The sequence below is a fragment of the Ambystoma mexicanum genome, chromosome 4q (genome assembly GCF_040938575.1).
Source record: "Ambystoma mexicanum isolate Mex_15411 chromosome 4q, UKY_AmexF1_1, whole genome shotgun sequence".
NCBI classification, from domain to species: domain Eukaryota; kingdom Metazoa; phylum Chordata; class Amphibia; order Caudata; family Ambystomatidae; genus Ambystoma; species Ambystoma mexicanum.
The window spans coordinates 504,757,139-504,774,881 of NC_090928.1; positions in this window are offsets into that span (position 1 = coordinate 504,757,139).

Genomic DNA, 17,743 nt, shown 5'->3' on the forward strand with positions numbered 1-17,743 from the left:
AGAAGGTTGGTGATTCCCCAATGCCACAGAACGTTCCTTTTGCATTTGGCTCACTAAATTCCTTTAGCGGGTCACTTGGGAGTGAATAAGACATCAGACCGGTTGTCTGCTTACATTTACTGGCTGCAATTCAGCGTAAAGGTTAAAGAATTTGTCCCGTCCTGCCTGACTTGTCAAGCTTCTGTCAAGTCAGGTGGTGCGACAAAGGCCCACTTAAATCCACTACCCACGGTTGGGTGGCATTTAGAGAGAATAGGCATGGATATTGTGGGTCCTTTGGATCCTCAATCCAGCTCAGGGAACCAATATCCTTCTTGCCCCTGTTATCTCCTGATTTGGCATCTCTCACCATTTCTATGCTGACGATATGCAGCTCTTTCTTTCCTTCTCTTCCTTCTCTCCTGACCTCCACCTTAAACTCTCTTCCTGTCTTACTGCCATTAACAACTGGATGTCTTCTCACTTTCTTTCTCTTAACACTGATAAAACGGAAGTACTTTTCTTCCCCTCCAACTCCCTTCCCCTTCCCCCTCCTCCCGCTTTCATTCATTTTCCTCCTTCCAATCTTCCTTTCTCCGCCCACGCTCGCACCTTAGGCATTCACTTTGACTCCTCTCTCCTTTACCCATCATATCTCTCTCACCTCTTGTGCCTGTCGCTACCACCTCTTCAATATTCGCAAAGTCCGCCCTCTCTTACTTTCCATGCTACTAAACTTTTAATCTCCTCCCTTATCTTCTCTCGCCTCTTTTACTGCTCCTCCTTACTCTTTGGTCTACCTACTTCTCATCTTGCCTCCCTCAAATCTATCTACCATTCTGCCATCCACACCCTCTGTCTCCTCATCTCCCGTGACTCCATCTCTGCTTCCCTTTCCTCCGTTGGCTGGCTTCCCTTTCACTCCCAACTTAAATTTCATTTTCTCTGCTTAGTCTTCAAATCTCTCCACGGTCTAGCTCCTCCTTATCTCTCTTCCCTTCTGTCTTTCTACACTCACTCTCGCTCCCTTCACTCAGCTGACCACATACTTCTCACTGTTCTTCCATCCCCTTGTGCCTCCTCCCATTTCCGCTCCTTCCAACTCCTAGCCCCCCTGCACTGGAACTCCCTACCTCTCTCAATTCGGTCTACTCCTACCTTTTCCTCATTCTGCACATCCCTTAAATCTCTCCTTCTCCATTCCCCTCCTTGAAACCCCTCTTTCTTGCGCCCCTCCCACACCCCCCTCTTTCCCCATGATCACCTCCCTCCACTTCCCCCTCCTCCCTATTCTTAACCATTTATCCCTTCCGTTTTCCTCCCCCTCCTCCTACCTATCCCTCCCTCTTCCTCCCAGTTCTACTGCACTACGCTCCCTCTTCCCTTCTGTCTAATTGCTCTACATACTGTTTTGTTAGTCTGATTCAAAATTGTAATTTGCTTCTACTATTACTGTTAACTTGTTATTGTTATATGTATACTGTTGTTAAAATGTGCAGCGCTTTGGAGTAAAGCGCTATATAAACTTAATAAATACAAATACAAATACTAATATATCTTGGTGGTGGTGGACCATGCCACGAGATACCCTGAGGCTGTCCCTCTGAGGAACATCAAAGCCCCCATGGTTGGGAAGTCTCTGATTGGGATATTCTCCCGTGTTGGATTCCCCAAGGAAGTCTTTTCTGACAGGGGATCAAACTTCATATCAGCATATATGAAGGCTATGATGGAAGAGTGTGGAGTCACCTACCGTTTCGGTACCTCTTTTCATCCACAAATCAAAAGGCTTGTTCACCGGTTCAACAAGACCCTGAAAGGCATGATAGGTGGCTTAGAAGAGCACTTGAGGAGAAAATGGGATATTGCCTTGCCATGTCTTCTGTTCGCCTACAGGGAGGTGCCACAGAACAGAGTAGGGTTTAGCCCCTTTGAGCTTCTGTTTGCACACACTGCATGAGGTCCCCTCAGTCTAGTGAAGGAGGGATGGGAAAGCAAACCCTGATCCCTGTCACGAGATGTGGTGTGCTATGTACTTGGCCTTCAGTCTGGAATTGCAAAGTACATGCAGCAGTCAACAAACAATCTAAAGGCCAGTCAGGGGTTGAGAAAGCACGTGCATGACCAAAAGGTCACAGTGACAGTGTATTCTCCAGGCCAGTGGGTAGGGTTTATTGAGCCCGTCAAACCAAGTGCCCTTCAGGACAAGTGGACTGGGCCTTACTGTGTGCTGGAAAAGGTCAGTGAGGTGAATTATCTCATTGATGTGAAAGGACCTAAACGGATGTGCAGGGTGTTTCACGTCAACCGGCTAAAACCCCATTATAGCCAGGATGACTTGGTCATGGTGAAAGTGACTGAGAGAGAGACTGAGGAGGAGACCGATCTCCTCCCAGACCCCCTGCACACTGAAGCCACAGATGGGTCTGTTGAAGGAGTTAACCTTGCAACTGACCTGTCAGAACAGCAACTGACAGACTGTTGCTGTTTACTTGGACAGTTTTCCGGTCTGTTTTCGCTGACTCTGGTAGTGAAGATAGGTGTACTCAAGATGTGGACACTGGCGACAGACAGTAAGCCGGTGAAGAGTTTAATTACTGAATGTAGGATAAGGTCAGGAACACCATCAAGTAGGACATATTCAAGATGTATTCCTCTGGCAGATGAGCTCATTGACAAGTGAGTAATTTTGACTTCACAGCCAGGTATTGGCAGATAGGCTTGACAGATGGGGAAAAAGAGAGGTCATTCTCAACCCTGGAAGGACATTATCAGTTCACTGTGATTCCTTTCGGATTGAAGAATGCCCCTGCCACATTTTAGAGGATGGTTAACCAGGATTTGTCTGGGCTGGAAAACTTCTGTGTCACTTACTTAGATGGCATTGCTGTGTTCAGCCACACCTGGGAGGATCATCTATCCCACATGAAACAAGTGCTTCAGGCAATGAATAATGCAGGTCTTACTATCAAGGCCACGAAGTGCCAGATAGCGCAGGGTACCATGACTTACCTAGGCCACCTGGCTGGTGGAGGTAAGAAACAACTTCTTGAAGCGAAGGTACAGGCTGTGAAGAAATGAGACATCCCCACAACACAGATGCAAGTGAGAGCTTTTCTAGGTCTCACCGGGTACTACCGGTCATTCGTCAGAGGTTATGGAACCATTGCCATGCCCCTGAATGATGTAACATCCAAAAAGATGCCGAAGAAGGTAACTTGGACCCCAGCCTGTCAAACATCCTTTTAGGATTTAAAGGATGGATTGTGCAGTGCCCAAGTTCTGGAAGTGCCAGACTATGATGAGGAATTAATTATTCAGACAGACGCCTGTGATTTTGGGATTGGAGCAGTGTTAGCGCACCTGGACTCTGAAGGGGTAGAGCAACCTGCCACTTACATTTGCAGGCGGTTGACAAAAAGGGAAAAGAACTGTGCTGTCATAGAAAAAGAGGCATATGCCATCATGTGGAGCATAAAGAAGCTGACACCCTACATCTTTGGGTCTCACTTTACGATCCAGACGGACCACAGGCCTCTGCAATGGTTAATGGCCATGCAAGGAGAGGACCCTACGCTTTTTCAGTGGGCCATATACCTACAGGGATAAGATACAGACATCTAGCACAAGCCAGTCTCCCAGCATGGATATGTAGATAGCCTCAGCCGGTACTTTCTCCTTGATGACGAACCAGACCCTCAGTAGGGTGGTGGTTCACATGTTGAGGCTGGGGGGCATGTGAGGATTTCGACGAGCTGCACAGGAAGAGGGCGCTCGCCAGTTTTTTTTTTTTGTTGTTTTAAAAAGAATTAATGATGGGGCCATTCCCGTGCACATATTCATCGCTCACTGCACAGCATAAAAATAGTCATGTACTCTGGGAGGACACAGTTTACCAGCACCGCCCTCCCCTGTCATGTGTATCTGACACCTGACAGCCGTGGGTACATCAAAAGCCTTTGGCTATGCGCAGCCTGATTAGAATTTCAAGGCCCCATGGATTTGTATCTCCATTGTGAAACCTTGCTGGGGGCGGTGAATACTGAAGAATGTTACTTAGCAGGCCTCTGGGAAGGCCTGAGTGCAGGGAGTGACAATGGAGACTAGACGCCAATCACCTCTTTGTAATGCAATGTGTCAACTTGGCACTAACATCCCTCCTTGGTATAAAAGGACAGTGAATGTCCTGTCTGGAACCTTTGCTTTCAGAGCAGAGAAGTATGTGAATTGTAGGAGACGAAAGTCGGCCTGCAACCCCTCACTTAAAAGGAGCCCTATGTTGTGCTCACGTGCTGCATAGGGCTCAGTTAATTAAGGAGACACTTTGACGTAGAGAAGACTGGAAGATGGGTGGGACTTATAAGTATATGTTGTCAGTCTTCCCCTGTCTGTTGCCAAGCACCCTGGTTCTGACCTGAAGCACCACTGAATATTGTTGCTGGAGACCAAGGATTGGTTAATTAAGGTGGACTTTGCCTGCACCAATCACTGGGGCCCGTTTGGCTTTAAAAGAGGGCTGAGCCCCTCACTGATCAGATCATCTGAAGAGTTTGCACAGAGTAAGAAGAAGGACTCATTACTACCCAAGCTGAAGGTACAGTCTACCTTACATTTTCTGTCAGTGAAGGAAGACCAGGAGTTCCAAGAGGGAAGCACAATCCCTCCCCTAAACTTCTGCCAGGGAACAGAGGGAAATACTGGACTCAGAGGACCCATCCAGTAGCTCCAGAACAGGTACTCAGCCAGCACACAGAGTGCCCTTCTAGGTTCTGACAGCAAGCTTCCTAGGTTGGAAGTGCAAGAGAGTCTCTAGAGAAAGGACAAGGCCGTTGCCTGCTAACACCCTCCTGAGCTTTGGCCTGTCTGCCTTGAAAGGACACAAGCCCTGCCAAGAAGCTAGGAGGAGTGTCACTGAAGCATCATCCAATGTCCATCCTTTTTAGGACAATTCTGAGACAGTCAAGTCGTCAAACCACATCTGGCTGCACCGCTGACTATTGTTGCCCCACAGTCACCAGAGCCATCCAAGATGCCTTGACCAGCATTCCAGATCCAACAACCAGCACACAGACAGCAATTCTTGGCACTGAGCTGCCGGTCCGGACAGCATGCAGACATCCGTCCAGTCTCACTTGCTGAATTTCCTGCTGCCTGGTACCCACAGCTGTCTCCCGCCACTAACTCTGTCTCACAGGCTGCAAAGCACCCTGGAACTGCCTCTGCACTGTCCAGCACCAAGAACTTCTTCAGCACCAGGTACATTGTCGTTCGGCCCCCCTGGTCCTTCTCCGAAGGCCCCTAGAGACAGTTAGAACCCTTTTCCCCTTTGGTGTTGAAACCAAATAACCCTGGACAGTAGGACTGATTGCTTTACCAACTACGCTCCTGTCAGTATCCAGAGTGCATCCCTTTCCTTTGTGAAACTGTCTGTCCTCTGCGTTCCTTTACAGTGTGTGTTGTAATTGTAGTGTGCTCGAACTGTCTGTTGTAGTAATAATAAAGTAGATATTTTTATACAACCTTGACTGGACAGTCCCTTTTATAATTGGGTAATAACTGTATTTTTGCTGAGCTGCAACTAATCAATGATCCAAGACCTTCCGGAGATAAGCCTGCTTTTCCATCCACGTTACCAAAATTGGACAAGGAGGTCCTATAATTTACTTGTATTCCAATGTGTTTGGATCCCTTCTGGTGTACTAGACGTGTGGGGTTGTTTGATGGTTTAGAAACCGATATTCATCCCTGGACCACTGGTGCCCCAGAAGTTGGTTTGTCACAATGATATTTCCAATAATCTCCCAATTTGACATACCCAGTAAGCTATTGTTGCAACAGAGGTAAAGCCATATAACAGTGTCAGAGACTATTTGTTAAAATGTTCATGTCATAAATAGAGACCATTGCACATGCGTTTTAGATTACATTTGTTACCCACATTTGAGGTATTAGGCTCTAGGTCTAAGCCTCCGGCAAATAGTTTATCTTGTCTTTTTTGCAGGAGTACTGAGGCAATAGAAACCTTACATTTAATTGCTGATTATCCAACACTTCAGGTCAAAAGTATTAGGTTTTGAAGCACTTCCTAGAAGATGACAATGCTGCGATACGAGCCAATTTCTGGTTATGAATATGTGCTGGAACAAAGGTATCTTTCATTTTTACCACTCTGAGATAATTATGTGAGATTCTAGGATTCTAGATATAGAGATAGTGTGACAGCAAGTATGTATATTATAATTTGGTCGTGCAATGTTGAGTATCAAGGGAAAGAAATATGTGTCCTGTTCTAAGGCCATTGTGAATTGTAATGTATGATGAAATTATAATGAATTGTTGATGTACCAACATTTATATGGATTATGTATGTTGTATTTGTGACTACATTGTGTAAAGTTTAATGAAAGCCAAAACGCACATTTTAAAAAGAAAAACCGTGTAAATCCCATTTTTATACTTGCAGTACACTCGAAATTTCACATTGCAGTAACCATGTAATTCCCAGTATGCACACTCCTCGTTATTTCCAGTAAGCTGTACAATGATATTCCTAGTAAACTCTGTGTTTGGCATTCCCAGTACGCTTGCAATTCTCTCTAAGCTTTCAGCGGGACATTCTAAGTAAGCTTGTTATTCCTAGTAAGCTTTCCCTTTGATTCTCCCGCAAGTGTGTCATTCCCAGTAAGCTTCCAGACCGACATTTCCTGTATGCACTTTGTAAACTTTATTTTGGAGATTTGCCATAAAAGTGCACACATATTTATTTATTTACTTCATAGTGCCAAAAACCTGCAGGCATCGGGGCGCTTTCATGAACACAATTAGCAAAAGAGATATGACTTCAGGGTTTTTCTGAAGCAGTTCCAATCAGAAATCCTTCTGATTGACAGCTGAAGGGAATTCCAAAATGCTGGAGCTAGGACCCAGAAGGATCTCCCCAGACTTCTAGTTCCTTTGGTTCTGATTCCCAGTAACAGGTTCAGATCTGACGATTTTAGATCTCTGACCGGTTTGTAGGATACAATAATGATTTTATGTAGTTCAGGACTTTTCCATAAAGAGAGCGGTGTAATAATTATCCCATTTTGAAGTTAATGTGTTGTTATACTGGTTACCAGTGTAGCTCTTTCCTGGTATTAATAATGTATGTTCTATTTGGGATGGACATGGCTGTGCGAATAGCATCATTTTGGATGACTTCATATGTCTGAATGTTAGACTTTGTTGCCCCACATAACAGGATTTTACAATAGTCAAGACTTGATAGAATCATAGCCCGGGCAATTGTCACTGCTTTCTTGTTGTTGATGTAGGGGCGTATGGTACGTAGAAGCCTCAGATGGTAATTGCAGGTTTTGCAGAGGTTCTGTACATGGCAATCTGAGTTCAAAGAAGCCTCTAGTATGACCCCTAGGGTTTTCACTTTAGCTTGGGTTTTGATCTTATTACCTTGCAGCAAGAAATTAGAGTAATCCGGGTCTAGTTTGGCCCTTGCCTGTGGTGAGCCAAAGATGAGAAGCTCGGTCTTATTACGGTTCAGGCAGATCCAGTTAAAGAACATCCAATTTTCGATGGCATTAAAGATGTTTTCTAATGTTAATTAATCTTGATGGTAATTGCCACTTAGCTGGTTGACCATTTGCATGTCGTTGGCAGGGTTCATAAAAAAAACTCATAGCTTCTCCAGTAACGTACATAATACGCGCATGTAGAGATTAAAAAGGAATGGGATAGTCATGCTCCTTGAGGGTTGCTGTATTTTATTGGCAAAACCAGGGAAGTGACTGCACCCCATTGTACTTCGGATATCTGATTGGACAGGAAAGATTTAATCCAGTTGACTGCAGTCTCTGAGCAACTCCTGTGTTGTCACAGATACTCTAGCAGTCGCTTGTGATCAACGAGATTGAATGCTGCTGATAGATCCAACAAGATCAGCATCCCTGCTTTCCCTCTGTCAATGATCTCCAACATATGTTTCTGCAGGTCTAGGAGAGTGGTCTTGGTGCTATGGGTTGAAATGTGCCTGTTTGTTATTGGTCTGAGTTTACTGGGATCGGTAAGATCCAGCTTAAGTGTGTTTGGAATTGGCGTTATGGTCACTTTGTTAATGTCTATTGGTACTTGTTGGTCTCGGAAAGAGGATTAACAAATTGTGCTAGAAAAGGTTCAAACATGTCTCTGTGTTGTACAATAATTTTGGATGGTAAAATGTTTAATGAACAGGTGGTAGGATTAATTTCTGTTGATGAGAGGTAGGAGAAAGGTAAACCTGGAGATAAAGAGAGAGTGAAAAATCTTCTGGTTCTTTGAACTCCGGTGCATTGTTCGGTGGCTCCTGTATGTCATCAGAGCTCTGGGATGCTAAGATTGAATCCTCGCTTTGCTTATTTTCCCCTCAAACGCCGAGAGATTAGTGCACACTCTTCATCTGTGATTGAAATAGGACGCTACAAGGTTTTTGGTTTTTCTAATGATTTTCGAATGCTAAATAATTCCTTTGAAGGATTAGATGCTTATTCACTGCGGGTGTTATAAACGTTTATGTTAGTGTCCACTATTAAAGTTCTGTAAAGTCTATCAACATTTTTCAATTCTAGTTATGTGGTGTCTGAGGGGTGTTTGTTCCAGATCAGTTCTTAAGCCCTTTTTTTCTATTTCAACTGATCCAGGTCTGACGTAAACCAACTATGGTGTCTGGGATTTTCTCTGAAAATTTTTGTTTGAATGGGGGCTACCTTATCAAGCATTTTAGTGAATGTGTTGCTAAATACATTCATCATGTCCTCAGTTTGGTCAGTTGCCAATGATTTGGCAATTATGGATTCAATTCTGTACTTGATGCCTGAGGGGCTCACATTCTTGAAATTACGACCTCTGGAGGATTTCATGGTATTAGTCGGTTTAACAATTGGAGTTGGTAGGTACATAGTAAAGCTAACCATGGAATTATCTGACCATATAGATGGTAGGGTGACGATGTCCTTTGACTCAATGTTCTTAGTAAGAACCCAGTCCAATATATGAGAGCTCTCATGTGTCGGGTAATTAATTATAATATTGAAGCCACTATCTGATAGTGCTGCTTCAAGGAGTATTGCTTCATTATCCTCTACATCTCTCTTCCATCGATTGAGGTCATCCAAAAAGATAGTGGATGAGTTTGGGCTACTATGGCCGTTTACTATTCCCACAATTTCATCATTGAATTTGGCCATATTGCAAGGGGGACGATAGGTCAGTACTATATTGACACAGTGATGTGTGATGGTGTCAATTTGAGATGTCAAATCTCACATTCCGAACGTGTGATTGTGACTGGAAATAGGCCTAAATTGGAAATGGCTATTGTAGCCACCATCCTCCCCGTCCTTCCCTACCGTCTGCATTGTAAAAAGTATAACCATATGGAGAGGCTTCTGATACATGGGGTCCGCTAGTTTCCTGTAACCCTGTTTCGGTTGCGCATAATATATCCACTTCACTGTGAACTTTATAATCATGGATATCTTGTGAATGTTTCACTAGAGATTGCGTGTTGATAAGGGCGATTTTAATAGAAGTAGGGTGTGATTCAATTAACGTTTGAGGAGGGCCCGTGCATTTCTGGGTAATTTTATCAGAGGTAGGAAGCTCTATGTTCTTGGTGTCTCCAATATTTGAATCTGGTGTATATTCCTCTTGAGTTAAAGGATTACTTTTGTCCCTGATGAGTATGGTAGTTGGCTCCTGCAATACGGGATTGGCTAGTGTAGGGTAGAAAAATGTTCTTCTTTCTTCTGTGTTTGCTACATGACTATCTAGTATAGTCATTTTTAGTCGATCAATAGGGACCAAGCGTTGTATGCAAACTGCTAAATGAAACCCATCTTATTCGACTTACTTTACTGTTCCAGCACGAGAAGTTTGTGATCCAGAAACACCTTGCAGCTGAGTAATGGCAGAGACCAGCAAAGACTAGCTGGGCTCTGAAGCGTCAGTGCTGAAGCACCTGACCTTTCCTTAAGAGCCTGGCTGAGGCTTCTGGGAACTGTAGTTCATACCACAGAACACTCTCTTGGCTGATCCTGAGTTCTAATCTAATGCACTCTGTTCTGAGTAAGTATGGTAAGTACAAAATACTTTGCTCACAATGAGACAATTTCCCAAATGTAATTCAGAGGAACACTACAATTATTTTGGTGGAAAAGGAGTTATCAAACACGGCCGCTTTAAATATTTTCGACGTGTGTGCGTACAGAATAATGCTGCGGCAATCAGAGTACTGCAAATCAAAACAGTTCCAGTTCAAAGTAAGGCTCTTAATGTAGAAATGGACACAGCAACTTGCACAGCAGCTCGTATGAAAGTCACCTAAGGCGAGTTACCTTCGTGTAACCTAGGAGATGCAAACAAACCCTTTAGGGGAGTGGATGATGCTGGGGTTTAAGAAGGGGGCCGGCGGGACATTACAAATCATTGGCCATACATTATCATCAGAGATATGCACAATAAATAGAATAATAGTATACGTTTGAAGCCACTAAAATGCAAGTGCTACAGATGGATAAGGATGATTTGCATATTTCATAAAATGTGTGCACGGCAATGACAGTCAGTCTCCCTCTGCCAATTTAGTAAACTTCAAAGTATCTCATACGTGAGATTTGGTCGGAATGTTTACCTTCCATAAAATAGTGATGAACACAAATATAAACACATTGAAAAGGATGACAGCGTATACGTAATGAAAAGTTGGAATTCAGCAAATATATCCTACGCAAAATAGTTAATTCTTTAATAATTAATAATCAATCCATTAATTGACTCATCTCCTTGCTTAACTTTGTAGAAAATGAATCATGTTCCTATGGTGTGATATCTGAACCCCTCAACCACCATAGGTGTCGTTAAGAAGAGCCAGAGGTCGAAGTGGGCGGGAGCGGTCGGGAGTGGTGCTCCCATAAGAAGTTGAAGCTTGCACTTCAGTGCAATGCACTGCAAATTCCCATAAATAGCAGGTGTGTTTGTTTGGGCGTTTGGATTGTGTGTGGGAGGGGAGCAGGGATGGGGTTTGTGGGGAGCGGGGCAGACCAGCAGGGAACATAGTTTCACTGCTTCTTTTCGTACACTTCGACCACTGAGAAGAGCCCATGCTACCAGTGCTGTCTCAGCTTTTAACAGATAGTATAGTGCCGGGCAGTGTTGTAAGAAGGCTAGACCTGTGAGAAAGTGGTAGCAACTTTCTTTTTCTGTGCATACCTATGGCAGAAATACAAAAGGTGAGCGGAATCATCTTTTTCTGTGTTGCAAAGGATACATTTCTGGTCATTAGAGTTGCGTTACCAGATCTAGAAGCCGGAAACCGGAAGCAGTTAAAACGGCCTCTAGAGATTGGGTTTCTATCCACCGGTCGATTGTGCCTCAGGAGATAGTCATGGGTTTTAGTTTCTGCAGTGACCATTTCTTCTCTTGGACTGCAGATTTATCTCAAAAGATGCTTTATTGTCAAAGACATGTTATTTCAACCACTCTACTATATCTTTAAATACGGCAGGCACAATATAATTCAGGTTTTAAAAATATGTATTAGCATTAATGTTGAGTAAAAGACATTTGACATGTTTGAACCATGGGTTGTTCTCAGTCGCTGCTTTGTGCTACAAACTATAAAAGATTGGGTTAGAACATCTTGGGGGTTCAACCATATACGCAACCACAGCAGCCCAGGTTCCAGACTAAACTCGTTCTGTAAATAACTTAATCCCAGCACCTTATGTACAGCAAAGTTTGGGGCTGAATTTAGTAAACCCAACATTATTTTCAAACAATTATTTTCTACAATTTGGATCTCTTGTGCATGATGTGCATAGCCCCACAGTGCAGCGCCCATACTTAATCGTTGTTTTTTGCTTCTGTGTGTAAATCTTAGAAATAATATTAATGGGTTGGGTTTTACACGTGTTTATGAAGCGTGCTCTTATTGATTGCTTCATATGTGGTCACTTGTTTCGCCCAATGTGGCTTTGGGGACAGGGAGCTTGAAAAACAGATGCCCAAATAATTAAACGTGTTTATTCTGGTTATGAGACAGCTAGTTACTGGTCATGATTCGTACTTACACCTGTCTCCTCCCTCTAGAACATATCAATACTGCTGACTTAGTCGTGTTAACTTGCATGTCTAATGCATTCATAAAACTGGTGTATGTAAGACTTTAGGGTCCAGGCGATTAGCACAGTGTCGTCTGCATTGGCCAACACAGATTGTTGTCAATCATTGGGACGTCAGATTTGCTCTTTAACAAATCGTCATCCAAGGCGTTAATATAGATTGAAAAGAATGATGCAGCCAGGACACATCCCTGTCACATGTCATACTGTATTGGGAACCATGAAGTTCAGTGGCCATTACCACCACATGCCTCGTTGTTCTCATGCAACATTATTGGGATATCCAGTATGTTTTGAGGGCATTTCGTGGACCAGAGCGCTGCCCATAATTTGTCTCTATTTACTTTGTCAAAGGCTGTGCTCAGGTTCCTGAAGGCTAAGTATATTGGTTATTTGTTTACGCACACTGAGAGAGCTACCAATAGGTCGAGGTTGAGACCCTGCTCCAAGGTCCATAAAGTGGGGCGAAATTCTGACTGGATAGGTATGACAATGCTGTTGTCAGTTACCCATGTTTCTAAGTTATTTAAACAACATCTGCCAAAGATCTTTAAGGATTTGTTCAGTGGTATTGACACTTTTGGGGAGCTCCAGTCTCCTTTTTTAAAAATAGGGATGATGACAGCTTTTCTACCCATGTCCATGACTATATGCCTATGTAGGATTGTGTTAAATAGTTTGCTGGAATACAATCTGGGCCGGAAGAGCGATTATATGATGGAAGTTTTATTGCTTGCAACGCTTCCTGTAAAGTAAACAAGATAGATGACCTCTGGTTGGAGATTTCCAAAGTGTAGGGAAATCTCTCTGCCTCAGCTCGTAATCTTGGTGTTAGTTTTGATTCGTTTTTATCTTTCTCTGCTCATGTTTGCTCTATTTCTAGTTCCTGTTGCTATCAACTCTTTAACATCGAAAGGCTTGTTGGTTTCTTATTTCTGCTTCTGCTAAGCTTCATATCTCTTCCTTAGTCTTTTCACATATGTTCTATTGTTCTTTTCTTTTTGGTCTTTCTGCTTCTCATCTAGTCACGCTTCACTCAATCTATCAATCCGCTATTCAAGTTACCTGCATTCTTGCTCCTCGGGATTCTATTACCTCTGTTCTGCACTCTCTGTGTTTGTATTCTTGTAAAAATCGTTTACTCTTTTATTTCCTTTCCATTGTCTTAATATCCCTCTATGGTCGTGCTCCTCCTTATCTTTCTTCTTTAGTTTCTTTTTATTCTACATCTAGCTCTGTTCATTCAGAATCTCTATTTCTGTTGACTGTTTCTCATGTTCCATCACGTTTGCGTTAATTTGTTCTTTTTGCCTTAAGACCTGGAATGCTTTTCCTCTGTCCATGCATTCCATCTCTTCTTCCTCTCTTTTAAAGACTTGTTTAAAATCATTTATTTTAACCTTTTGATCTGGTGGTTTATTGATAATCTGTTCATGTAATTTGTACCATTGAATATTTTTGTACAACTCTTAGGCGTGAGCGCTATAGAAATGCAAATAGTTTTTTGGGGAAAGTTCCTTCCATGATCTGGTCAGAGTTTGAGGCCTTGTAAAAATGTTTTAAATTATCCATCCAGACATGGTCTGGGATCATTACATCCATCCCTGTTGATATACGATTATCTAGAAGGCCTTTTCCTATGAGTTTCCAAAATTATTTTGTTTCACCTTCCACTGATGCCACTTCTAAATTAAGCCATGCTGCGTGATATAAGTCTGCTCTCCTTTCGCTAATGCCTTCTTATAAGCTGCCCCAGCAGCTTGGACCAGATTTCCTCTCAGTGTTGGGTGTTTAAGGATTGCAGAAGGATTTTCTTTGCATTTCTGCATTTGGCATCAAACCAACCTTTATTTGCGATTTTGTTTTTCTTTGGCTTTGAGGTCAAAACTATTGCTTCTGTATATTAAGGGACCAAATTAGAAAAGGTGGTTTTAATTTGTTTGGGAAACAGGATCATCAGCCAATAATATCCTAAAGGAGGGGATGTTTTGAGCTAGAATGTATTGGTGCATCAAGGGTGTATTCATACTCCCATTCAAGTCTTTTTTGTGGAATTGTTGTTTAATTCGGGATTCCTTAAGGTGGAAAACGTTTCCATTTTACTTTCGGCTGTTTTGCAATTAATTATCAGTTTGCCTCCATGATGGTTACCAGTTAGACCTTCCCATTTTTCTATGTTTGGTCGAGCTCCCACATTGGGTCTTAAAAGTGAGTGCTCCCTGGCAGCATCCCAGGTTTCTCCCATTAATTGATTGCAGTCCCCATTCTATTAGCCAATTATACTCCTAATGTGATATTCACAGGAATCCCTGAATTTGAAATGCACAGTAAGCGCACAGTATGACATTCCTTTTAAGGTCCCAGTTTGCATTGCATGTAAGCTCCCAGTTTAACATTCTGGGTATTCTTAAAGTTTGAGATTTCCTGCATGCTCTCAGTTTGAACTTTCCAACACTCTTCAGTTTTGACACTTTAACATTACCAGTAAAATGCCAGCTTGAAGGTCCATGCTCTGAACGCTTAACATTCCCATCAACCACCCAGTTTGACGCTCCCAGTAAAATTCCATACTGAAACACTTGGTAATCGCAGTTACTTTAACATTCCCAGAAACCACTGACGATTTAATTTCCAAAAAGCTTATAGTTTGACATTCCCATAAAGCTCCCAATTTGACTTTCCAAGTAAGACCCACGTTTAAAATTGCGCGTTAGCATCAGTTTGATATTCACCAAAAGCTCAGAGTCATGAATTCCCAGAAAGCTTGTCTTTCACCATAGGCTCCGATTTTGACATTTCCTGCAAACTTCCAATTGGATATTTCCTTAATGGTTAACATCACCAATATTCTTTTAGTGTGTGTATCACAATAAGTATGTCTTCCTCAGTAATCTCCCAGTATGATATTCTCAGTAAGCTCCCATATTGCCCCTGCAAGATTTCAGTTTGCCCTTTCCAATAAGCGTCCGGTTTGACATTCCCAGTATCTAATTAAGATATTCCTAGCAGTCATTATGATATTCCCAGCAAAGCTTGTAAATCCCTGTAAACTCCCAGAATAGCATTCCCAGTGAGTTTGTCATTCACAATAAGATTTCAGTTTGACTCTCCCAGCAAGTGTGCATTCATTGCCAAACTTCCATTATGACATTCCAATATGCTTCAAATTTGACATTCAAAGTAAGCTCTAAGTTTGACATTTCCAGTAGGCTCCCACTTTTGCATCTCCAGTAAGCTCCCAGTTGGACATTCCAAGTATGCTCCAAATTTGACATTCCCAATGTGCTCCCAATTTAATATTCCAAGAATGCTCCCAGTATGACAGTTCCAGTAAGATCCAATTTGACTTTACCAATATGCTACAGGTATGATAGTCTGAGTAATCTCACAATTTAACGTTCCCAGTACAGTCGCAGTTTAACATTTACTGTATGCTTAACATTCTCAGTAAGCTTCCAATTTGCTTCTTCCAAGAAGCATGTCCTTTCCAATATCTCCCAGTTTGGTATTCCCAGTACACTTCCAGTATTGGGTTCACAGTAAACTCCCAGTTTAGGATTCCCAGGAAGATCCCAGGATGGCATTCTTAGTTAAATCCCAGTTTTACATTCCCAGTAAGACCCCAGTTTGACATTTCCATTAAGCTCTCAGTTTGACATTCACAATAAGATAAGCTTGCAGCATGATATTCCAATAGGTTACCAGTTTGACATTCAAAGCTAGCTCCAACTTCGGCATTCCCAGTAAGCTTGTAATTCCTAGTAAGGATACAATATGATATTCCAGGAAGCTCTCAGTATGGTATTCCTAGAACACCTCCAGGAACCTTACAATGCCCAATACACTTCTAGTTTGATGTCTCCTTTAATCTAAGTATATACGTCCAAGTAAGTCCTGAGGTTAATATTTCCAGTAAGCTCCCAATTTGATCACAGTAAATGGCAAGTATGTCATTTTGAGTATGTTAGTCACGTTCTGTGGCTCCTAACCTGCCGCGCAGTGTCCTTGCTCCATCACGGGCGGTTGGCGGATATATCTGCATTGGTGCTGGCGGCTGCTCTCTGCTCTCCGTGTTCCGGAAAGGCCGTGGGAGGCACCGCGATCGTTTGGGATGTCACTTGTCCTGACGGCAGGCAGTCTCCTGGGCACGGTCCACATCAGAACCAATTTTGGCTCCACTACATAAGGCTGGCAGACGCTTGGAATGGTGCGTCTCAACTCTCCTGTTTTGGCAGCATTCTATCTTGCTCTAATTCTCGTCTGTTGCCTTGCTCTGCCTCTGGGACAGTTCTCCTTCTTGTCCTGCTCCCTTTCTTCCTCCTTCTTTCATCTCCTGCCCTTTCCTTCTTCCTCCTGCCTAGCCAGTCTGCCTCATCTCTCAGGGGAGGCTCCCTGTGAATACCATCATTCTAGATCCACCACCTCCCAGTTCAGTCGCTTCCATTGACTTCACACCTCGTCATTCCTGGGAGGGGAGCCTGTGGTGTGGGGGAACAGGTCCCCAACCGTATCTGGGGTTACCACCAGTCTCCTGCCTGCACTGACCACAGCATTCTGGACATCTCACAAGCCAGTGCCTCAAGAAGACAGACAAGCCATCTCGGCCCTCAATCCAGTGTTCCGGTAAGCAGAAACACAGTGATCAGGAACATGACAGATTAAGATGCCTTACATCCACACAGGAAATGGAGGCAACTATCAAATTTGATGGAGATCCCCGAAAACTAGCCGAGTTTGGGAACCATTGTAACATTTAGTTCTTGTTCCATCCGGCCCATTTCGCCCTTGACAAAGCCAAAATAGGATATATCTAGAGCAACTTAGTGGGTAATGCATTGGCATGGGCAGCACTCTATGTGTCCTACAATAGCCCCATCTTGTGCAACTTCCAGGAATTCGAGAAAGCTTTCTTTGAGAGCTTTTAGTCCCCTAAATTAGCATCTAGAGAACAAAACTGACTGGTGGACATAAAACAAGGGTCTCAAGACCTCATTCAATACATCAGACGAATCCGCCACCTAGCTGCTGATGCTCAATGGCCCGAGATCACCCAATTGACTCTGTTTTCGCGTGGATTAAGGGAGGAATAAAAAGAAAAGCTAGTCCACTATGGGGAACCCCATGGTTGCCACATTCTCATTGGGCCGGTAATTTGAATCGACCATCGCGTAACAGAAAGGAGAGGAGAAAAAAAGTGAACAATGCAAACTCTTGTACCCCCCAGGTCTGGTCCACAGGTCCTGTCACGAATATGGATGGACAAGGGGAACCTATGCAGTTGAGAGCAATTTATGGTTCCCTAACCAAAGAGGAGAAACACTGGAGACAAACAAACCACTTGTGCTTATATTGTGGTGCATCAGGCCATTTCTTGAGTATGTGTCCCATACGCCCTCGGAAGTCATCGGAAAACTAGTAGACTTGCTCTCTGAAGGGAAGGAAACAGCAAGCCGCTCCTGTCTGTCATCCCTCCCCAATAGCCATCAGTGGCTTATGCCTATTACACAACTTTTGGTCCTGGATGTCCTCCGGTAGACCCCATGACGCTGCAAATAAATCTTTACCATGGCCCTGCTAGATTCAGGAACATCGGGAAATTATATCAATCATAC